Source organism: Garra rufa, chromosome 20 (genome assembly GCF_049309525.1).
Source record: "Garra rufa chromosome 20, GarRuf1.0, whole genome shotgun sequence".
NCBI classification, from domain to species: domain Eukaryota; kingdom Metazoa; phylum Chordata; class Actinopteri; order Cypriniformes; family Cyprinidae; genus Garra; species Garra rufa.
The window spans coordinates 32,525,476-32,548,662 of record NC_133380.1 but is presented as its reverse complement, the minus strand read 5'-3'; the positions used below and the strand labels follow the sequence as shown (position 1 = coordinate 32,548,662).

The 23,187-nt window shown below is 46.1% G+C and overlaps 11 non-coding genes across 11 annotated transcripts; 2 read left to right on the top strand and 9 right to left on the bottom strand.

The window, feature by feature from the left end:
• Positions 1 to 427: 427 nt before the first annotated feature.
• On the top strand, positions 428 to 500 carry trnaa-agc (transfer RNA alanine (anticodon AGC)). Its single transcript has one exon. It is a non-coding gene; the product is annotated as a tRNA-Ala (tRNA).
• A 154-nt stretch (positions 501 to 654) lies between these two features.
• trnaq-cug (transfer RNA glutamine (anticodon CUG)) lies at positions 655 to 726 on the bottom strand. The gene has a single exon. It is a non-coding gene; the product is annotated as a tRNA-Gln (tRNA).
• A 114-nt stretch (positions 727 to 840) lies between these two features.
• Positions 841 to 912, bottom strand: trnaq-uug (transfer RNA glutamine (anticodon UUG)). Its single transcript has one exon. It is a non-coding gene; the product is annotated as a tRNA-Gln (tRNA).
• A 136-nt stretch (positions 913 to 1,048) lies between these two features.
• Positions 1,049 to 1,121, bottom strand: trnaf-gaa (transfer RNA phenylalanine (anticodon GAA)). Its single transcript has one exon. It is a non-coding gene; the product is annotated as a tRNA-Phe (tRNA).
• Positions 1,122 to 1,217: 96 nt separating this feature from the next.
• Positions 1,218 to 1,291, bottom strand: trnai-aau (transfer RNA isoleucine (anticodon AAU)). Its single transcript has one exon. It is a non-coding gene; the product is annotated as a tRNA-Ile (tRNA).
• A 97-nt stretch (positions 1,292 to 1,388) lies between these two features.
• Positions 1,389 to 1,460, bottom strand: trnap-ugg (transfer RNA proline (anticodon UGG)). The gene has a single exon. It is a non-coding gene; the product is annotated as a tRNA-Pro (tRNA).
• Positions 1,461 to 1,989: 529 nt separating this feature from the next.
• trnaa-agc (transfer RNA alanine (anticodon AGC)) lies at positions 1,990 to 2,062 on the top strand. The gene has a single exon. It is a non-coding gene; the product is annotated as a tRNA-Ala (tRNA).
• Positions 2,063 to 2,216: 154 nt separating this feature from the next.
• On the bottom strand, positions 2,217 to 2,288 carry trnaq-cug (transfer RNA glutamine (anticodon CUG)). The gene has a single exon. It is a non-coding gene; the product is annotated as a tRNA-Gln (tRNA).
• A 114-nt stretch (positions 2,289 to 2,402) lies between these two features.
• trnaq-uug (transfer RNA glutamine (anticodon UUG)) lies at positions 2,403 to 2,474 on the bottom strand. Its single transcript has one exon. It is a non-coding gene; the product is annotated as a tRNA-Gln (tRNA).
• A 136-nt stretch (positions 2,475 to 2,610) lies between these two features.
• Positions 2,611 to 2,683, bottom strand: trnaf-gaa (transfer RNA phenylalanine (anticodon GAA)). The gene has a single exon. It is a non-coding gene; the product is annotated as a tRNA-Phe (tRNA).
• A 96-nt stretch (positions 2,684 to 2,779) lies between these two features.
• On the bottom strand, positions 2,780 to 2,853 carry trnai-aau (transfer RNA isoleucine (anticodon AAU)). Its single transcript has one exon. It is a non-coding gene; the product is annotated as a tRNA-Ile (tRNA).
• Between the last annotated feature and the right edge of the window lie 20,334 nt (positions 2,854 to 23,187).

Below are 23,187 nucleotides of genomic sequence, written 5' to 3'. Positions count from 1 at the left end.
ACCTCGATTTCTGAGAAACTTGTTTCTGCCCTGCTCTACTCACCCTGTTACGGTCCTCAGGGGTGCAGACTTACTTGACCGCAACAGTCACTTCTGATACAGGATCACAATCTTGTGAAAGCCAAGTGGATCGTTTGTAATAAAGCAACAACAACAAGAAAGCCCAAAAAACAACATTAAAAACACTGAATGAAACAAGCAAGCATTAGAAGAAATGAGTCTAAAAACAAACAAGTTGGCGGCGATCATAATAACCAAAAGCAAAGAAGACAAATAGCAACAACAAAAGAAAGAAAAAATTAACTGCAATGGAAGAAATGACACACCTCGAGACAAGGTCAAAGGCAAAGGAATGAAAGTGGGCCTTTGAATGGATTTCATAATGGTGGTGGACCTAACAGGGAGAAGATTCTGCCTTCTGCGGCCAGGGGAATTAGCTCAAATGGTAGAGCGCTCGCTTAGCATGCGAGAGGTAGCGGGATCGATGCCCGCATTCTCCAAGGGCCTCCTGCCCTTTTACGCGCACGTCCCCAAGGAGACAGACTGCGCTTTTTGCGGTGCGAAACGTACCCTCGCAGTTGCGTGAGCCTTTGGGGCCCACTGCTGTCTAAAGGATTTCTCAGAACGTTCCCTGCGCACCTTCGTGGCAAAAGCAGGTCCCACCGAGATTTGAACTCGGATCGCTGGATTCAGAGTCCAGAGTGCTAACCATTACACCATGGAACCTTGACGAGTGAGGCCACTGCTCAGAGGAAAGCAAAGAAGAAGTCGCTTACGGCTCACCAGCAACAAAAACAAAGTTGAGCCTTTTTTGTTTTTATCTGCCGCAAGAAGGCACGCAGGTTCCACCGAGATTTGAACTCGGATCCCTGGATTCAAAGTCCAGAGTGCTAACCGTTACACCATGGAACCACAAGCGCCTCTTTGACAGCTGACCTGGAGGTAGATAGTGTTGCGGCTATGGGGAACCAGTCAGAGCAAGGGGTTGTATCCCAGTGAGTTTTGGTCACCGGCCACCCTCGACCAAAAGACAAAAGAAAGCTGCATCTGCCGAAACCCGGGATTGAACCAGGGACCTTTAAATCTTCAGTCTAACGCTCTCCCAACTGAGCTATTTCAGCCACATCCCCCTAAGGTTTGGTCTGCAGGGGTTTACGTGACACCACCCGTCGCTTTGAGAGAAGAGCAGAGACGAGCTAACAGAGAACAAAAGACGCTGGCCCGTACGGGGATCGAACCCGCGACCTTGGCGTTATTAGCACCACGCTCTAACCAACTGAGCTAACCGGCCTGGCTCCTGCCAGACCTCTGCCCAATTTCCCCAAAATTTGCTGACTGCTGGTGGGCCCCTTAGCAGGCAGAAAAGCTTCAGGACCAAGCCTGACCACGGGCTCGTCCGGGATTTGAACCCGGGACCTCTCGCACCCAAAGCAAGAATCATACCCCTAGACCAACGAGCCACGCTCACGCAGCTGGCGCACCGCCGCCTGCCCTCGAGCGTCGCTCTTCACGTGGCTTTGAATGCAGGGAGCATCCGGAAGTCTGCGCTTGTGGCAAAAAGCACCTCGATTTCTGAGAAACTTGTTTCTGCCCTGCTCTACTCACCCTGTTACGGTCCTCAGGGGTGCAGACTTACTTGACCGCAACAGTCACTTCTGATACAGGATCACAATCTTGTGAAAGCCAAGTGGATCGTTTGTAATAAAGCAACAACAACAAGAAAGCCCAAAAAACAACATTAAAAACACTGAATGAAACAAGCAAGCATTAGAAGAAATGAGTCTAAAAACAAACAAGTTGGCGGCGATCATAATAACCAAAAGCAAAGAAGACAAATAGCAACAACAAAAGAAAGAAAAAATTAACTGCAATGGAAGAAATGACACACCTCGAGACAAGGTCAAAGGCAAAGGAATGAAAGTGGGCCTTTGAATGGATTTCATAATGGTGGTGGACCTAACAGGGAGAAGATTCTGCCTTCTGCGGCCAGGGGAATTAGCTCAAATGGTAGAGCGCTCGCTTAGCATGCGAGAGGTAGCGGGATCGATGCCCGCATTCTCCAAGGGCCTCCTGCCCTTTTACGCGCACGTCCCCAAGGAGACAGACTGCGCTTTTTGCGGTGCGAAACGTACCCTCGCAGTTGCGTGAGCCTTTGGGGCCCACTGCTGTCTAAAGGATTTCTCAGAACGTTCCCTGCGCACCTTCGTGGCAAAAGCAGGTCCCACCGAGATTTGAACTCGGATCGCTGGATTCAGAGTCCAGAGTGCTAACCATTACACCATGGAACCTTGACGAGTGAGGCCGCTGCTCAGAGGAAAGCAAAGAAGAAGTCGCTTACGGCTCACCAGCAACAAAAACAAAGTTGAGCCTTTTTTGTTTTTATCTGCCGCAAGAAGGCACGCAGGTTCCACCGAGATTTGAACTCGGATCGCTGGATTCAAAGTCCAGAGTGCTAACCGTTACACCATGGAACCACAAGCGCCTCTTTGACAGCTGACCTGGAGGTAGATAGTGTTGCGGCTATGGGGAACCAGTCAGAGAGAGGGGTTGTATCCCAGTGAGTTTTGGTCACCGGCCACCCTCGACCAAAAGACAAAAGAAAGCTGCATCTGCCGAAACCCGGGATTGAACCAGGGACCTTTAGATCTTCAGTCTAACGCTCTCCCAACTGAGCTATTTCGGCCACATCCCCCTAAGGTTTGGTCTGCAGGGGTTTACGTGACACCACCCGTCGCTTTGAGAGAAGAGCAGAGACGAGCTAACAGAGAACAGAAGACGCTGGCCCGTACGGGGATCGAACCCGCGACCTTGGCGTTATTAGCACCACGCTCTAACCAACTGAGCTAACCGGCCTGGCTCCGGCCAGACGTCTGCCCAATTTCCCCAAAATTTGCTGACTGCTGGTGGGCCCCTTAGCAGGCAGAAAAGCTTCAGGACCAAGCCTGACCACGGGCTCGTCCGGGATTTGAACCCGGGACATACCCCTAGACCAACGAGCCACGCTCACGCAGCTGGCGCACCGCCGCCTGCCCTCGAGCGTCGCTCTTCACGTGGCTTTGAATGCAGGGAGCATCCGGAAGTCTGCTCTTGTGGCAAAAAGCACCTCGATTTCTGAGAAACTTGTTTCTGCCCTGCTCTACTCACCCTGTTACGGTCCTCAGGGGTGCAGACTTACTTGACCGCAACAGTCACTTCTGATACAGGATCACAATCTTGTGAAAGCCAAGTGGATCGTTTGTAATAAAGCAACAACAACAAGAAAGCCCAAAAAACAACATTAAAAACACTGAATGAAACAAGCAAGCATTAGAAGAAATGAGTCTAAAAACAAACAAGTTGGCGGCGATCATAATAACCAAAAGCAAAGAAGACAAATAGCAACAACAAAAGAAAGAAAAAATTAACTGCAATGGAAGAAATGACACACCTCGAGACAAGGTCAAAGGCAAAGGAATGAAAGTGGGCCTTTGAATGGATTTCATAATGGTGGTGGACCTAACAGGGAGAAGATTCTGCCTTCTACGGCCAGGGGAATTAGCTAAAATGGTAGAGCGCTCGCTGCGCAAAAGAAGGAGCCCAATCTTTGAGCCCCCCCTCGCAAGCGAAAAAGACGCGAAAACGCAAGTGTGCCGACAAGTTTCCCCTGCAACAATATTCGGGCTATATTCCTGTGCGGTATGGATGAGTTTTAGTTACATGTGAAATACGTCACCCTCGGCGGGCTGGATTCGAACCCGCGGTCTGCGCGACTGAGTCGAAGTCCCGTTCTGAATCAAATGATTCGCGAATCGCGAAACTTGATCCGGTTGGACTGATTCGAAACAGTGAATCATCACGTTGACGCTTTACGTCGTATTAAAAACACGCCCCATCCCACCTTGTTTTTATTTTTATTTTATTTTTTACAAATCTCGCCCTAGACATAACATTATATTGATTGATATTTATTAATTTGTGTATGTTATTTTTAAAAGGCATATTACATGTTTATGTGTATGGTTAAATACGCGATCCGATTGGAGCGAATCGTCACGTTGACAGTTTCCTTCGTATTAAAACACGCCCCCATCCTCACCTGCTTTTTCCACAAATCGCGCCCTAGACATATCAATATGTTGATTGATATTTATTATTTTGTGAAAATAATTGTTTGGTAAATATGTATAAACATAAATGTATATGATATATGTTTATGGTTAAATAAAACAAATTAAAATGTTGATATGTTAAGTAGTTGATTTTATGTTTTATGTTAATTATGTTTATAATATTTTTAAAAGGCATATTACTTGTTTATGTTTAAATTAATGAATAAAATGTTTTCTCAAAGATTATTATTATTTTTTTTGTATATGTGGGACATGATTTGATGGATATCATTTATCAGATTTAATTTATCTGATCAAAAGACACTTTAAATGTTCAAATGTAAAATGTTTAATTTACATGAACATAATATACATACACATAATATATACAGAAAAGATATAATTTATTGAGGAGGATACAGTATTGAGGGGTATACAGGACAATATGAAAAAGTGGGCCCATGTAATATTCAAAATATATACAAAAAAGACATATTTATTTTATTTATTGAGGGGTATACATGACAATATGAAGGAGTGGGCCCATGTAATAAAAACAAAATATATACAGGAACGATATTATTTATTGAGGAACATACCAGACAATATGAAAGAGAGGGCCCATGTAATATAAACAAAATATATACATTAAAAGATATTTATTAAGGAAGATTCCGGAAAATGGGAAAGAGTGGGCCCATGTAAAATACAAAATATATACAGAAAATACATTATTTATTGAGGAGGATACCGAACAATGTGAAAGAGTGGGCCCATGTAATATATACAAAATAGATACAGAAAACATTATTTTTTTGAGGAGAATACAGTATTGAGGATGATACTGAACAGTATAAAAGAGTGGGCACATGTAAACAAAATATATACAGAAAAGATTGTCTTTATTGAGGAGGTTTATGTAGCTGCCGCTGTTCTGCCAACCATTCATCGAAAGATTTGCCATTTGAGGCACTCGGGCAAAATGTGGCATTGCCATACCGACTATGGCCGAACTCTTTCGTTTTGGGCTGCCCACATTTGCTGCATTTGTTAAAAGTAACCCCTCGCACATACTTTCTCTTGTGTACTCCACTTTCCTCCTCCAGGGCCCGTCGACGCCTGTTCCTCTGGGTGTAACGGGACACAGGAGCATCAGACGCAGGAGCAGGTGGAGCTGGGCCTGCACTCAATGTTGAAGGACCAGAAGAGGGGATCACCACTGACACAGTCATGTCCGGGTTAAGGACTAGTGTGCCTAACAATGACCCAGGTGCTGAAATGGGCTGCACTACTTCTGATGCTGTGGGGGCAGGTGCAATGGGGCACTGTGTGGTGGTGGTAGCAGCGGGCCGTCGACCTGGCCGCAGGATCGGAGCCTGTCCTTCCCGATTTGGCAGAAGGATAAATGGATGTTTTGGCCCTGATGTCGATGGCGCTTCATCCAATTTTTCCCTCGGCAGAGGAAGCTGCGCATCGGCCACAGCAATTGGGTCAGGTGAAGTCAGTCCCTGAGCGAGGACACTCATTTCCTGATTCTTCTGCCGCCGCTGAAACCTGACAATAAATTACTTGTATTATAAATATGTTTTAAGAAGTATTCATTTAATTTGAAGCATATAATGTGCCTTGCTTACCACTGAATGAGTGTCTTCTGGTTTAGCTCAAACAGCTGGATCATGGTTTCATCCATCAGCCTTGGACTGTTAAGCACCAGCTCTCGGATGTGGTGGTAATCGGTGAGGATTTTAGACCACCTGGGGGTGCAAACTCCAGCCTTCTTGGTCGGCGACTTGTGTAAAGCGCACAGCTTTGTACAAATTGCCTCAACCAACCGACTGGTGTTGGGCCACTGTGCTGGACCCCCAGGATGTCCAATCAGACACCGTTTAACACTCTCCACACCCGGTGTGACTCCGGTCCGCTTCGGTGCTTTAAAGCGCCCATGTGTCAGCTGAGGCTGATGTCGAGGCTGATAGTTGACCCGCTGTTTGTCAGAGTCAGGGAGAGCTGTCCACAGCTGGATGACCTCTGTCACCTGCAGGTCAGTGAGGTAAGGAGCCTCACGAAATCCCACCAGGTAACCAGCCAGTTCCTGGACCTTGTCCCAGCCAGCGATGCCATCGGGTCCAATGACTGCTCCCTAGTAAATGCAGATTTATGGTAATATAAGTGGAATAAAATGATACTGAAATTAAATAAAGCCCTTAAAGTGTCTTACCTGAGCCTCGTCGGAGAGACTGCCTTCAGTGTCGGACGGCTGTGACAGCACTGAAGGGGCAGGGGCAAGATGCTGTCCATCTCCGCCAGATGATGTGGACGGCTCAGCCGGTGATGCCGGGGACTGAGGCAGAGGCAAAGATGAGGGGCTGTTTTTAAGATCACGGCAGGGGTCATCCTCATACAGCACTGGAACTGTAATGTCCTCCGTGATCTCTTCGTCAAACCCCTCATCTTGCAGGTCCTGGTCATCAACTGCCTCCACCAGCCTGTCTTCCTCCTCTGGGTTCTGGAGCACTGGAGTCAGTGTTTTGCCAGTCTGGCTGTAAAGGTACTCCATTCCCAGCAATTCACCTACAAGAATAAAATGGGAAAAAAGAAAGTGTTCTTAACATTTTGTCTAATACATTAAAGGCTAAATAGATAAAATAGTACAATATATGAATGTGATCTCCCTGTTCATCTATGAATTTTTTTGTTTTGCAAAAATAATTCAAATGATCTATAAAAAAACAAAAACATGAATTAATGAATTTCTTGCCTGTATATGCTCCAGGAGGGCGATAGCGCTCATCCCAGGGCTTCCCGAAGACAGCTTGGCTAAGCCGGTCCACAGCCTCCCTCATGGCACAGCCATATGTCCGGATGGAGGATGCTCCTTTTATGGCGTCTTCCATCCGGTCATCATTCCAACGCATCAAGCCCTCAAGGAGATACGCTTGAAAATGCGCATCACTGGCACTGGTTCCTAAAAATTAAATAAACAAAAAAGTTTTGTACTTCACATGAGGTGCTATGAGGTAACTGGTTACATGTAATAGAGTTACATAATTACAATACAATTACACAACACATGCATGTATATATTTAAGAAAAATATATGTATATATATTAAATATATTTATATATAATATAAATTATATAAATAATAAATATATACATGTAATTATTTTCAAAATATATACTGTATGTGTGTGTTTTTATTTATACATAATAAATACATATATTACACATATATTATATAAACAACTTTTGAATGTGAGTAATCGCAATTTAAATTACATTAAAAATTATAGTTACTAGTGACTTGTCAGGCAATACAGCTTTGTTAATGCTTATGACATCAGAAAAGAACTGTAGTATTACTGTAGAGTGTGACATTTATTCATGTGACATTACTTTAAAGTAATGGAAGCAGTTATAGTGCTTATATTTTATATTTTATTAACCTCCTCAATAAAGACAATATTTTCTTTAAAAAAAATTGTAATCCGTATGTATGTAATACCTGGAATAAAACGGTTTAGGTGGAGGTGGAAAGACTCCAAGGAGGTAGTACATTATATGGGTTCGTGGAAATTTCCCCATTCATTTAAATTGCCATTGGGCAAATAGTGGTTCGGTGGGACCGTAGTGTGGATTTGGATCCCGTTTGCAGATTATTTAACTGGCCAACGGGACGTTTCGACTTACTTTTTTTTCCGTTGGGGTAGTCGGGACCAATAGGGCTGCGGACGCCTCTAGGGGGCGATGAGCCCCCACTGGCCTACCCCCCACTGCCCCAGCCCTCCCCCCCCACTGTCCTTGAACCTATTATTCGTCCATTTTCCATTGCTTTGCAAGGCAAAGTGGGGAATTTGCTCCCACGAACCTACTATTTGTCCATTTCTCATTTGAGTGAATGACTGCGGTGGGGGTCTTCGTCCCAGCGACCCTCTATTTGTCCACAGCCCTACCGGTTTGATGGGGGGACCCCCGTCCCACGAACCCACTATTTGTCCATTTGCCCATTATTGTTACGGAACGGCCGCGGAACCCCCCGGGACCCCCTCCCCGGCCACTAGCCCCGCCCCCAAGGTCCCACGAACCCACTATTTGTCCATTTGCCCATTATTTTTACGGAACGTCCCCGGGACCCCCTCCCCGGCCACGAGCCCCGCCCCCGAGGTCCCACGAACCTACTATTTGTCCATTTCTCATTTGAGTGAATGACTCCGGTGAGGGTCTTCGTCCCAGCGACCCTCTATTTGTCCACAGCCCTACCGGTTTGATGGGGGGACCCCCGTCCCACGAACCCACTATTTGTCCATTTGCCCATTATTGTTACGGAACGTCCCCGGAACCCCCCGGGACCCCCTCCCCGGCCACGAGCCCCGCCCCCAAGGTCCCACGAACCCACTATTTGTCCATTTGCCCATTATTGTTACGGAACGTCCCCGGAACCCCCCGGGACCCCCTCCCCGGCCACTAGCCCCGCCCCCAAGGTCCCACGAACCCACTATTTGTCCATTTGTCCATTATTGTTACGGAACGTCCCCGGAACCCCCCGGGACCCCCTCCCCGGCCACGAGCCCCGCCCCCCAGGTCCCACGAACCCACTATTTGTCCATTTGCCCATTACTGTTACGGAACGCCCGCGGAACCCCACGGAACCTCCTCCCCGGCCACGAGCCCCGCCCCCCTGGTCCCACGAACCCACTATTTGTCCATTTGCAGCTATTTTTGTAGTTCCAAGACGAAAGGTCATAGGGACCCAGGATTTGAGATTTGAGCATCTCGGGGACCCCACGCTCAGGCCCCCGAAGCACGAGCCCATAGCACCACGGGAAAAAAAGTGCGTCATCCTAGGGCCCCGCGCTTTCGGGGGCACGCTCGGGGAGGCCCCGGGAGCCGCCGTGCCGAGTTTCGTGCTCCTGGGACGTTTCTGAAAAAATCCCACCTGCAATTTATTTGAATGGGTTCGGCCTAGCGGGTTCGTGGACACGCTTCCGAAAGGGCCGATCGAGGTGAAATCGAAACCGTTGGCTCGAGGGGACCCCCTCGACCGCTCGCCAAAGTCCCGCGAACGTACGACCTTCTTTAGGGGTCAAAAGGTCAAAAAAGGGAGCGCGCGTCCACCAAACCTCTACGCGTTTAAATGGGAAGCGGGACGTCCCCAGTTCTGAGACGATGGGTGGTAGGAACCCGAGATTTGAGATTCTGGCATCTCGGGGGCCCCTCGCTCAGGCCCCCGAAGCAGGAGCCCATCGGACCGCGGGAAAAAAAGCGCGTCGTCCTAGGGCCACGCGCTTTCGGAGCCTCGCTTGGGGGGGCCCCCGAGAGCCACCGTGCCGAATTTCGGGTCCCTGGGACGTTTCTGAAAAAATCCCACCTGCCATTTATTTGAATGGGTTCGGCCTAGCGGGTTCGTGGACGTCTCCCGTTCGGACACGCTGGGTCGTAGGGCCACGAGATTCGAGATCTGCGCATCTCTGGGGCCCCTCGATCGCACCCCCGAAGCACGAAGCCCTAGGACCTCGGGAAAAAAAATACCCCTTTGACACTTTGAAATCACTCGAAAGGCTCTGACTGTGTAAGAGTCTAAGAAGACTGAGGGAGATATTTTGTGCAGGAGGCTCTCGATTTTTCCTTCGTCCTAGGGCCTGGCGCTTTTGGCGCCTCGCTCTGGGATGGCCCTGGAGCCACCGTGCCGAATTTCGGGCCCCTGGGACGTTTCTGAAAAAATCCCACCTGCAATTTATTTGAATGGGTTCGGCCTAGCGGGTTCGTGGACACGCTTCCGAAAGGGACGATTGAGCTGAATTCGAAACCTTCGGCTCTAGGGGACCTCCTCGACCGGTCGGAAAAGTCCTGTGACCGTACGGCCTTTTTTAGGGGTCAAAAGGTCAAAAAAGGGAGCGCGCGTCCACCAAACCTGTACGCGTATAAATTGGAAGTGGGACGTCCCCCGTTCTGAGACGATGGGTGGTAGGGACCCGAGATTTGAGATTCTGGCATCTCGGGGGCCCCTCGCTCAGGCCCCCGAAGCACGAAACCATCGGACCGCGGGAAAAAAAACGTGTCGTCCTAGGGCTCCGCGCTTTCGGCGCCTAGCTCGGGGGGCCCCCGAGAGCCACCGTGCCGAGTTTCGTGATCCTGGGACGTTTCTAAAAAAATCCCACCTGCAATTTATTTGAATGGGTTCGGCCTAGCGGGTTCGTGGACACGCTTCCGAAAGGGACGATTGAGCTGAATTCGAAACCTTCGGCTCGAGGGGACCTCCTCGACCGGCCGGAAAAGTCCTGTGACCGTACGGCCTTTTTTAGGGGTCAAAAGGTCAAAAAAGGGAGCGCGCGTCCACCTGCCATTTATTTGAATGGGTTCGGCCTAGCGGGTTCGTGGACGTCTCCCGTTCGGAGACGCTGGGTCGTAGGGCCACGAGATTCGAGATTTGCGCATCTCTGGGGCCCCTCGATCGCACCCCCGAAGCACGAAGCCCTAGGACCTCGGGAAAAAAATACCCCTTTGACACTTTGAAATCAGTCGAAAGCCTCTGACTGTGTAAGAGTCTAAGAAGACTGAGGGAGATATTTTGTTCAGGAGGCTCTCGATTTTTCCTTCGTCCTAGGGCCTGGCGCTTTTGGCGCCTCGCTCTGGGATGGCCCTGGAGCCACCGTGCCGAATTTCGGGCCCCTGGGACGTTTCTGAAAAAATCCCACCTGCAATTTATTTGAATGGGTTCGGCCTAGCGGGTTCGTGGACACGCTTCCGAAAGGGACGATTGAGCTGAATTCGAAACCTTCGGCTCGAGGGGACCTCCTCGACCGGTCGGAAAAGTCCTGTGACCGTACGGCCTTTTTTAGGGGTCAAAAGGTCAAAAAAGGGAGCGCGCGTCCACCAAACCTGTACGCGTTTAAATGGGAAGCGGGACGTCCCCAGTTCTGAGACGATGGGTGGTAGGAACTCGAGATTTGATATTCTGGCATCTCGGGGGCCCCTCGCTCAGTCCCCCGAAGCACGAGCCCATCGGACCGCGGGAAAAAAAGCGCGTCGTCCTAGGGCCACGCGCTTTCGGAGCCTCGCTTGGGGGGCCCCCGAGAGCCACCGTGCCGAATTTCGGGTCCCTGGGACGTTTCTAAAAAAATCCCACCTGCCATTTATTTGAATGGGTTCGGCCTAGCGGGTTCGTGGACGTCTCCCGTTCGGAGACGCTGGGTCGTAGGGCCACGAGATTCGAGATTTGCGCATCTCTGGGGCCCCTCGGTCGCACCCCCGAAGCACGAAGCCCTAGGACCTTGGGGAAAAAAATACCCCTTTGACACTTTGAAATCAGTCGAAAGCCTCTGACTGTGTAAGAGTCTAAGAAGACTGAGGGAGATATTTTGTTCAGGAGGCTCTCGATTTTTCCTTCGTCCTAGGGCCTGGCGCTTTTGGCGCCTCGCTCTGGGATGGCCCTGGAGCCACCGTGCCGAGTTTCGTGATCCTGGGACGTTTCTAAAAAAATCCCACCTGCAATTTATTTGAATGGGTTCGGCCTAGCGGGTTCGTGGACACGCTTCCGAAAGGGACGATTGAGCTGAAATCGAAACCTTCGGCTCGAGGGGACCTCCTCGACCGGTCGAAAAAGTCCTGTGACCGTACGGCCTTTTTTAGGGGTCAAAAGGTCAAAAAAGGGAGCGCGCGTCCACCAAACCTGTACGCGTATAAATTGGAAGTGGGACGTCCCCCGTTCTGAGACGATGGGTGGTAGGGACCCGAGATTTGAGATTCTGGCATCTCGGGGGCCCCTCGCTCAGGCCCCCGAAGCACGAAACCATCGGACCGCGGGAAAAAAAACGTGTCGTCCTAGGGCTCCGCGCTTTCGGCGCCTAGCTCGGGGGGCCCCCGAGAGCCACCGTGCCGAGTTTCGTGATCCTGGGACGTTTCTAAAAAAATCCCACCTGCAATTTATTTGAATGGGTTCGGCCTAGCGGGTTCGTGGACACGCTTCCGAAAGGGACGATTGAGCTGAATTCGAAACCTTCGGCTCGAGGGGACCTCCTCGACCGGTCGGAAAAGTCCTGTGACCGTACGGCCTTTTTTAGGGGTCAAAAGGTCAAAAAAGGGAGCGCGCGTCCACCTGCCATTTATTTGAATGGGTTCGGCCTAGCGGGTTCGTGGACGTCTCCCGTTCGGAGACGCTGGGTCGTAGGGCCACGAGATTTGAGATTTGCGCATCTCTGGGGCCCCTCGATCGCACCCCCGAAGCACGAAGCCCTAGGACCTCGGGGAAAAAAATACCCCTTTGACACTTTGAAATCTCTCGAAAGGCTCTGACGGTTTAAGAGTCTAAGAGGACTGAGGGAGATATTTTGTGCAGGAGGCTCTCGATTTTTCCTTCGTCCTAGGGCCTGGCGCTTTTGGCGCCTCGCTCTGGGATGGCCCTGGAGCCACCGTGCCGAATTTCGGGCCCCTGGGACGTTTCTGAAAAAATCCCACCTGCAATTTATTTGAATGGGTTCGGCCTAGCGGGTTCGTGGACACGCTTTCGAAAGGGCCGATCGAGCTGAAATCGAAACCTTTGGCTCGAGGGGACCCCCTCAGCCAGTAGCCAAAGTCCTGCGACCGTACGTCCTTCTTTAGGGGTCAAAAGGTCAAAAAAGGGAGCGCGCGTCCACCAAACCTGTACGCGTTTAAATGGGAAGTGGGACGTCCCCCGTTCTGAGACGATGGGCGGTAGGAACTCGAGATTTGAGATTCTGGCATCTCGGGGGCCCCTCGCTCAGGCCCCCAAAGCACGAAACCATCGGACCTCGGGAAAAAAAGCGCGTCGTCCTAGGGCCCCGCGCTTTCGGCGCCTCGCTCGGGGGGCCCCCGAGAGCCGCCGTGCCGAGTTTCGTGCTCCTGGGACGTTTCTGAAAAAATCCCACCTGCAATTTATTTGAATGGGTTCGGCCTAGCGGGTTCGTGGACGTCCCCCGTTTGGAGACGCTGGATCGTGGGGCAACGAGATTCGAGATTCTCGCATCTCTGGGGCCCCTCACTGGCGCCCCCAAAGCACAAAGCCCTAGGACCTTGTGTTTTTATCAGCAATACTGGGATGTTTATATACATGACGAAATGTCCATTTCCAATTTATTCAGCGGGCCCTTCATAATGCTCCCGTGGACATTCATTTTTATGCAAATTCTACAGTATTTTGAGACAAAACTTACATAAATGGATTCCACTGAGTGTGCTGAGTACAGTAGAGGTGTTTTCATCAACAAAATTGCACATACTTATTAAAAAATACACTTTATTGAAGTGTCCACGGAAGCAGTATGTCAGGCCCGTCAAATAAGTTCAGCGTGGACAAAAAAATTGGGTGTCCGTATCTCCGGCCCCCGGGGGGGTAGGGACTTGGGGCAGGTGGCATCGGAAAGAGGTCCACGTGGTCTAATAATACCCTGAGATTGGTGGAGTTTGCCCCCGTTTTGGGTGAGTTACAGCCGGTCAAATTTTGGTACTTTTTGTCTTTGGGGATCCGTATCTCAGGCCCCCGGGGGCCTATCGACTCGGGAGTGGTGGCGTCAAACATGTCCCCTCGAGGGCTACAAACGAGCCGAGTTTCAAGTCTCTGGGACATGTCCTTCCGTTTGACCCCCTTAACTCTGGGGGGCCGTATCTCCGGCCCCCGGGGGCCAATCGACTCCGGACAAGTGGCGTTCGGTAGGCCTAGGGACGGTTCAACTTTGACCCAAATTTCTTTAAGATTGCCCCCGTATTGGGTGAGTTATGGCCGGTCAAAATTTGGGACTTTTCACATAAGGAAACGTCCATTTCCAATTTATTCAGCGGGCCCTCCATAATGCTCCCGTGGACATTAATTTCTATGCAAATTCTACAGTATTTTGAGATAAAACTTACATAAATGGATTCCACTGAGTGTGCTGAGTACAGTAGATGTGTTTTTATCAACAATATTGGTGATGTTTATGTACATGACGAAATGTCCATTTCCAATTTATTCAGGCCCGTCAAATAAATTGGAAATGGACATGCACCATATGTGGTGAAATACTCGAAAACTCAACGTGAAATCCCCAATTTTGTTCATTTGTATGCAAATTCTACAGTATTATGACATGAAACTCACATAAACGGATTCCAATGAGTGTACTGAGTACAGTAGATGTGTTTTTATCAACAATATTGGTGACGTTTATGTACCTGACGAAATGTCCATTTCCAATTTATTCAGCGGGCCCTCCATAATGCTCCCGTGGACATTCATTTCTATGCAAATTCTACAGTATTATGACATGAAACTCACATAAACGGATTCCAATGAGTGTACTGAGTACAGTAGATGTGTTTTTATCAACAATATTGGTGATGTTTATGTACATGACAAAATGTCCATTTCCAATTTATTCAGCCCCGTCAAATAAGTTGTGGGTGGACATGCACCATATGTGGTGAAATACTCGAAAACTCAACGTGAAATCCCCAATTTTCTTCATTTGTATGCAAATTATACAGTATTATGACATGAAACTCACATAAACGGATTCCAATGAGTGTGCTGAGTACAGTAGATGTGTTTTTATCAACAATATTGGTGATGTTTATGTACATGACAAAATGTCCATTTCCAATTTATTCAGCCCACGTCAAATAAATTGGAAATGGACATGCACCATATGTGGTGAAATTACCGAAAATCCACAATTTGAAATCCACAATTTTGTTCATTTGTATGCAAATTATACAGTATTATGACATGAAACTCACATAAACGGATTCCAATGAGTGTACTGAGTACAGTAGATGTGTTTTTATCAACAATATTGGTGATGTTTATGTACATGACAAAATGTCCATTTCCAATTTATTCAGCCCCGTCAAATAAGTTGTGGGTGGACATGCACCATATGTGGTGAAATACTCGAAAACTCAACGTGAAATCCCCAATTTTCTTCATTTGTATGCAAATTATACAGTATTATGACATGAAACTCACATAAACGGATTCCAATGAGTGTACTGAGTACAGTAGATGTGTTTTTATCAACAATATTGGTGATGTTTATGTACATGACAAAATGTCCATTTCCAATTTATTCAGCCCCGTCAAATAAGTTGTGGGTGGACATGCACCATATGTGGTGAAATACTCGAAAACTCAACGTGAAATCCACAATTTTGTTCATTTGTATGCAAATTGTACAGTATTATGACATGAAACTTTCATCATTGGATTCCACTGAGTGTGCTGAGTACAGTAGAGGTGTTTTTTTTTTTTTCAACAATATTGGGATGTTAATTGACATGACAAAATGTCCATTTCCAATTTATTCAGCGGGCCCTTCATAATGCTCCCGTGGACATTCATTTTTATGCAAATTCTACAGTATTTTGAGACAAAACTTACATAAATGGATTCCACTGAGTGTGCTGAGTACAGTAGAGGTGTTTTCATCAACAAAATTGCACATACTTATTAAAAAATACACTTTATTGAAGTGTCCACAGAAGCAGTATGTCAGGCCCGTCAAATAAGTTGAGCGTGGACATAAAATTTGGGGGTCCGTATCTCCGGCCCCCGGGGGGGTAGGGACTTGGGGCAGGTGGCATCGGAAAGAGGTCCACGTGGTCTAATAATACCCTGAGTTTGGTGGAGTTTGCCCCCGTTTTGGGTGTGTTACAGCCGGTCAAATTTTGGTACTTTTTGTCTTTGGGGATCCGTATCTCAGGCCCCCGGGGGCCTATCGACTCGGGAGTGGTGGCTTCAAACATGGCCCCTCGAGGGCTACAAACGAGCCGAGTTTCAAGTCTCTGGGACATGTCCTTCCGTTTGACCCCCTTAACTCTGGGGGGCCATATCTCCGGCCCCCGGGGGCCTATCGACTCGGGACAGGTGGCGTTCGGTAGGCCTAGGGACGGTTCAACTTTGACCCAAATTTCTTTAAGATTGCCCCCGTTTTGGGTGAGTTATGGCCGGTCAAATTTTGGGACTTTTCACATGACGAAACGTCCATTTCCAATTTATTCAGCGGGCCCTCCATAATGCTCCCGTGGACATTCATTTCTATGCAAATTCTACAGTATTATGACATGAAACTTACATCATTGGATTCCACTGAGTGTGCTGAGTACAGTAGATGTTTTTTTATCCAAAATATTGGGATGTATATTGACATGACAAAATGTCCATTTCCAATGTATTCAGGCCCGTCAAATAAATTGGAAATGGACATGCACCATATGTGGTGAAATACTCGAAAACTCAACGTGAAATCCCCAATTTTCTTCATTTGTATGCAAATTCTACAGTATTATGACATGAAACTCACATAAACGGATTCCAATGAGTGTACTGAGTACAGTAGATGTGTTTTTATCAACAATATTGGTGATGTTTATGTACATGACAAAATGTCCATTTCCAATTTATTCAGCCCCGTCAAATAAGTTGTGGGTGGACATGCACCATATGTGGTGAAATACTCGAAAACTCAACGTGAAATCCCCAATTTTGTTCATTTGTATGCAAATTGTACAGTATTATGACATGAAACTTTCATCATTGGATTCCACTGAGTGTGCTGAGTACAGTAGAGGTGTTTTTTTTTTTTCAACAATATTGGGATGTTAATTGACATGACAAAATGTCCATTTCCAATTTATTCAGCGGGCCCTTCATAATGCTCCCGTGGACATTCATTTTTATGCAAATTCTACAGTATTATGAGATAAAACTTACATAAATGGATTCCAATGAGTGTACTGAGTACAGTAGATGTGTTTTTATCAACAATATTGGTGATCTTTATGTACATGACAAAATGTCCATTTCCAATTTATTCAGCCCACGTCAAATAAATTGGAAATGGACATTCACCATATGTGGTGAAATTACCGAAAATCCACAATTTGAAATCCACAATTTTGTTCATTTGTATGCAAATTCTACAGTATTATGAGATAAAACTTACATAAATGGATTCCACTGAGTGTGCTGAGTACAGTAGAGGTCTTTTTATCAACAATATTGGTGATGTTTATGTACATGACAGAATGTCCATTTCCAATTTATTCAGCCCCATCAAATAAGTTGTAGGTGGACATGCACCATATGTGGTGAAATACTCGAAAACTCAACGTGAAATCCCCAATTTTGTTCATTTGTATGCAAATTGTACAGTATTATGACATGAAACTTTCATCATTGGATTCCACTGAGTGTGCTGAGTACAGTAGAGGTGTTTTTTTTTTTCAACAATATTGGGATGTTAATTGACATGACAAAATGTCCATTTCCAATTTATTCAGCGGGCCCTTCATAATGCTCCCGTGGACATTCATTTTTATGCAAATTCTACAGTATTATGAGATAAAACTTACATAAATGGATTCCACTGAGTGTGCTGAGTACAGTAGAGGTGTTTTTATCAACAATATTGGGATGGTTATTGACATGACGAATTGTCCATTTCCAATTTATTCAGCGGGCCCTTCATAATGCTCTCGTGGACATTCATTTTTATGCAAATTCTACAGTATTTTGAGATAAAACTTACATAAATGGATTCCACTGAGTGTGCTGAGTACAGTAGAGGTGTTTTCATCAACAAAATTGCACATACTTATTAAAAAATACACTTTATTGAAGTGTCCACAGAAGCAGTATGTCAGGCCCGTCAAATAAGTTGAGCGTGGACATAAAATTTGGGGGTCCGTATCTCCGGCCCCCGGGGGGGTAGGGACTTGGGGCAGGTGGCATCGGAAAGAGGTCCACGTGGTCTAATAATACCCTGAGTTTGGTGGAGTTTGCCCCCGTTTTGGGTGTGTTACAGCCGGTCAAATTTTGGTACTTTTTGTCTTTGGGGATCCGTATCTCAGGCCCCCGGGGGCCTATCGACTCGGGAGTGGTGGCGTCAAACACGGCCCCTCGAGGGCTACAAACGAGCCGAGTTTCAAGTCTCTGGGACATGTCCTTCCGTTTGACCCCCTTAACTCTGGGGGGCCATATCTCCGGCCCCCGGGGGCCTATCGACTCGGGACAGGTGGCGTTCGGTAGGCCTAGGGACGGTTCAACTTTGACCCAAATTTCTTTAAGATTGCCCCCGTTTTGGGTGAGTTATGGCCGGTCAAATTTTGGGACTTTTCACATGACGAAACGTCCATTTCCAATTTATTCAGCGGGCCCTCCATAATGCTCCCGTGGACATTCATTTTTATGCAAATTCTACAGTATTATGACATGAAACTCACATCATTGGATTCCTCTGAGTGTGCTGAGTACAGTAGAGGTGTTTTTATCCACAATATTGGGATGTATATTGACATGACAAAATGTCCATTTCCAATGTATTCAGGCCCGTCAAATAAATTGGAAATGGACATGCACCATATGTGGTGAAATACTCGAAAACTCAACGTGAAATCCCCAATTTTCTTCATTTGTATGCAAATTCTACAGTATTATGACATGAAGCTCACATAAACGGATTCCAATGAGTGTACTGAGTACAGTAGATGTGTTTTTATCAACAATATTGGTGATGTTTATGTACATGACAAAATGTCCATTTCCAATTTATTCAGCGGGCCCTTCATAATGCTCCCGTGGACATTCATTTTTATGCAAATTCTACAGTATTATGAGATAAAACTTACATAAATGGATTCCAATGAGTGTACTGAGTACAGTAGATGTGTTTTTATCAACAATATTGGTGATCTTTATGTACATGACAAAATGTCCATTTCCAATTTATTCAGCCCACGTCAAATAAATTGGAAATGGACATGCACCATATGTGGTGAAATTACCGAAAATCCACAATTTGAAATCCACAATTTTGTTCATTTGTATGCAAATTCTACAGTATTATGAGATAAAACTTACATAAATGGATTCCACTGAGTGTGCTGAGTACAGTAGAGGTCTTTTTATCAACAATATTGGTGATGTTTATGTACATGACAGAATGTCCATTTCCAATTTATTCAGCCCCATCAAATAAGTTGTAGGTGGACATGCACCATATGTGGTGAAATACTCGAAAACTCAACGTGAAATCCCCAATTTTGTTCATTTGTATGCAAATTGTACAGTATTATGACATGAAACTTTCATCATTGGATTCCACTGAGTGTGCTGAGTACAGTAGAGGTGTTTTTTTTTTTTTCAACAATATTGGGATGTTAATTGACATGACAAAATGTCCATTTCCAATTTATTCAGCGGGCCCTTCATAATGCTCCCGTGGACATTCATTTTTATGCAAATTCTACAGTATTATGAGATAAAACTTACATAAATGGATTCCACTGAGTGTGCTGAGTACAGTAGAGGTGTTTTTATCAACAATATTGGGATGGTTATTGACATGACGAAATGTCCATTTCCAATTTATTCAGCGGGCCCTTCATAATGCCCCCTTGGACATTCATTTTTATGCAAATTCTACAGTATTTTGAGATAAAACTTACATAAATGGATTCCACTGAGTGTGCTGAGTACAGTAGAGGTGTTTTCATCAACAAAATTGCACATACTTATTAAAAAATACACTTTATTGAAGTGTCCACAGAAGCAGTATGTCAGGCCCGTCAAATAAGTTGAGCGTGGACATAAAATTTGGGGGTCCGTATCTCCGGCCCCCGGGGGGGTAGGGACTTGGGGCAGGTGGCATCGGAAAGAGGTCCACGTGGTCTAATAATACCCTGAGTTTGGTGGAGTTTGCCCCCGTTTTGGGTGTGTTACAGCCGGTCAAATTTTGGTACTTTTTGTCTTTGGGGATCCGTATCTCAGGCCCCCGGGGGCCTATCGACTCGGGAGTGGTGGCGTCAAACACGGCCCCTCGAGGGCTACAAACGAGCCGAGTTTCAAGTCTCTGGGACATGTCCTTCCGTTTGACCCCCTTAACTCTGGGGGGCCGTATCTCCGGCCCCCGGGGGCCAATCGACTCCGGACAAGTGGCGTTCGGTAGGCCTAGGGACGGTTCAACTTTGACCCAAATTTCTTTAAGATTGCCCCCGTTTTGGGTGAGATATGGCCGGTCAAAATTTGGGACTTTTCACATAAGGAAACGTCCATTTCCAATTTATTCAGCGGGTCCTCCATAATGCTCCCGTGGACATTAATTTCTATGCAAATTCTACAGTATTTTGAGATAAAACTTACATAAATGGATTCCACTGAGTGTGCTGAGTACAGTAGATGTGTTTTTATCAACAATATTGGTGATGTTTATGTACATGACAAAATGTCCATTTCCAATTTATTCAGCCCCGTCAAATAAGTTGTGGGTGGACATGCACCATATGTGGTGAAATACTCGAAAACTCAACGTGAAATCCACAATTTTGTTCATTTGTATGCAAATTGTACAGTATTATGACATGAAACTTTCATCATTGGATTCCACTGAGTGTGCTGAGTACAGTAGAGGTGTTTGTTTTTTTTTCAACAATATTGGGATGTTAATTGACATGACAAAATGTCCATTTCCAATTTATTCAGCGGGCCCTTCATAATGCTCCCGTGGACATTCATTTTTATGCAAATTCTACAGTATTATGAGATAAAACTTACATAAATGGATTCCACTGAGTGTGCTGAGTACAGTAGAGGTGTATTTATCAACAATATTGGGATGGTTATTGACATGACGAAATGTCCATTTCCAATTTATTCAGCGGGCCCTTCATAATGCTCCCGTGGACATTCATTTTTATGCAAATTCTACAGTATTTTGAGATAAAACTTACATAAATGGATTCCACTGAGTGTGCTGAGTACAGTAGAGGTGTTTTCATCAACAATATTGCACATACTTATTAAAAAATACACTTTATTGAAGTGTCCACGGAAGCAGTATGTCAGGCCCGTCAAATAAGTTGAGCGTGGACATAAAATTTGGGGGTCCGTATCTCCGGCCCCCGGGGGGGTAGGGACTTGGGGCAGGTGGCATCGGAAAGAGGTCCACGTGATCTAATAATACCCTGAGTTTGGTGGAGTTTGCCCCCGTTTTGGGTGTGTTACAGCCGGTCAAATTTTGGTACTTTTTGTCTTTGGGGATCCGTATCTCAGGCCCCCGGGGGCCTATCGACTCGGGAGTGGTGGCCTCAAACATGGCCCCTCGAGGGCTACAAACGAGCCGAGTTTCAAGTCTCTGGGACATGTCCTTCCGTTTGACCCCTTTAAATCTGGGGGGCCGTATCTCCGGCCCCCGGGGGCCTATCGACTCGGGACAAGTGGCGTTCGGTAGGCCTAGGGGCGGTTCAACTTTGACCCAAATGTCTTTAAGATTGCCCCCGTTTTGCGTGAGTTATGGCCGGTCAAATTTTGGGACTTTTCACATGACGAAACGTCCATTTCCAATTTATTCAGCGGGCCCTCCATAATGCTCCCGTGGACATTCATTTCTATGCAAATTCTACAGTATTATGACATGAAACTCACATAAACGGATTCCAATGAGTGTACTGAGTACAGTAGATGTGTTTTTATCAACAATATTGGTGATGTTTATGTACCTGACGAAATGTCCATTTCCAATTTATTCAGCCCCGTCAAATAAATTGGAAATGGACATGCACCATATGTGGTGAAATTACCGAAAATCCACAATTTGAAATCCACAATTTTGTTCATTTGTATGCAAATTCTACAGTATTATGAGATAAAACTTTCATTAATGGATTCCACTGAGTGTGCTGAGTACAGTAGATGTGTTTTTAGTAAACAATATTGGTGATGTTTATGTCCATGACAAAATGTCCATTTCCAATTTATTCAGCCCCGTCAAATAAGTTGTGGGTGGACATGCACCATATGTGGTGAAATACTCGAAAACTCAACGTGAAATCCACTATTTTGTTCATTTGTATGCAAATTCTACAGTATTATGACATGAAACTCACATAAACGGATTCCAATGAGTGTACTGAGTACAGTAGATGTGTTTTTATCAACAATATTGGTGATGTTTATGTACCTGACGAAATGTCCATTTCCAATTTATTCAGCGGGCCCTTCATAATGCTCCCGTGGACATTCATTTTTATGCAAATTGTACAGTATTAAGACATGAAACTGACATAAATGGATTCCACTGAGTGTGCTGAGTACAGTAGAGGTGTTTTTATCCACAATATTGGGATGTATATTGACATGACAAAATGTCTATTTCCAATTTATTCAGCCCCGTCAAATGAATTGGAAATGGACATGCACCATATGTGGTGAAATTACCGAAAATCCACAATTTGAAATCCACAATTTTGTTCATTTGTATGCAAATTCTACAGTATTATGAGATAAAACTTACATAAATGGATTCCACTGAGTGTGCTGAGTAGAGTAGAGGTGTTTTTATCAACAATATTGGTGATGTTTATGTATATGACAAAATGTCCATTTCCAATTTATTCAGCCCCGTCAAATTAGTTATGGGTGGACATGCACCATATGTGATGAAATACTCGAAAACTCAACGTGAAATCCCCAATTTTGTTCATTTGTATGCAAATTCTACAGCATTACGAGATAAAACTTACATAAATTCCACTGAGTGTGCTGAGTACAGTAGATGTGTTTTTATCAACAATATTGGTGATGTTTATGTACATGACAAAATGTCCATTTCCAATTTATTTAGCGGGCCTTTCATAATGCTCCCGTGGACATTCATTTTTATGCAAATTCTACAGTATTATGAGATGAAACCGACAGAATTGGCTTCCACTGAGTGTGCTGAGTACAGTAGAGGTGTTTTCATCAACAATATTGCACGTAGTTATTAAAAAACACACTTTATTGAATTGTCCACGGGAGCAGTATGAAGGGCCGGTCAAATAAGTTGCCGGTGGACATAAAGTTTGGGGGTCCGTATCTCCGGTCCCCGGAGGAGCAGCGGCTCGTGGCCGGTGTCGTCGGTTAGGTCTCCCGCGGGTCTAACGGGGCCCCGAGTCTGGTGCGGTTCGGCGTCGATTCGGCCGAGTGGTGGCCGGTCAAAGTTTTGGACTTTGGGGCTTTGGGGGGCTCTATCTCCGGCCCCCCGTGGAGTAGGGACTCGTGGCCTGCGTCGTCGGAGAGGGCACGGCGAGGGCTAACGATCGAGCCCGGTTGGGAGCCTCTAGGCCTCTT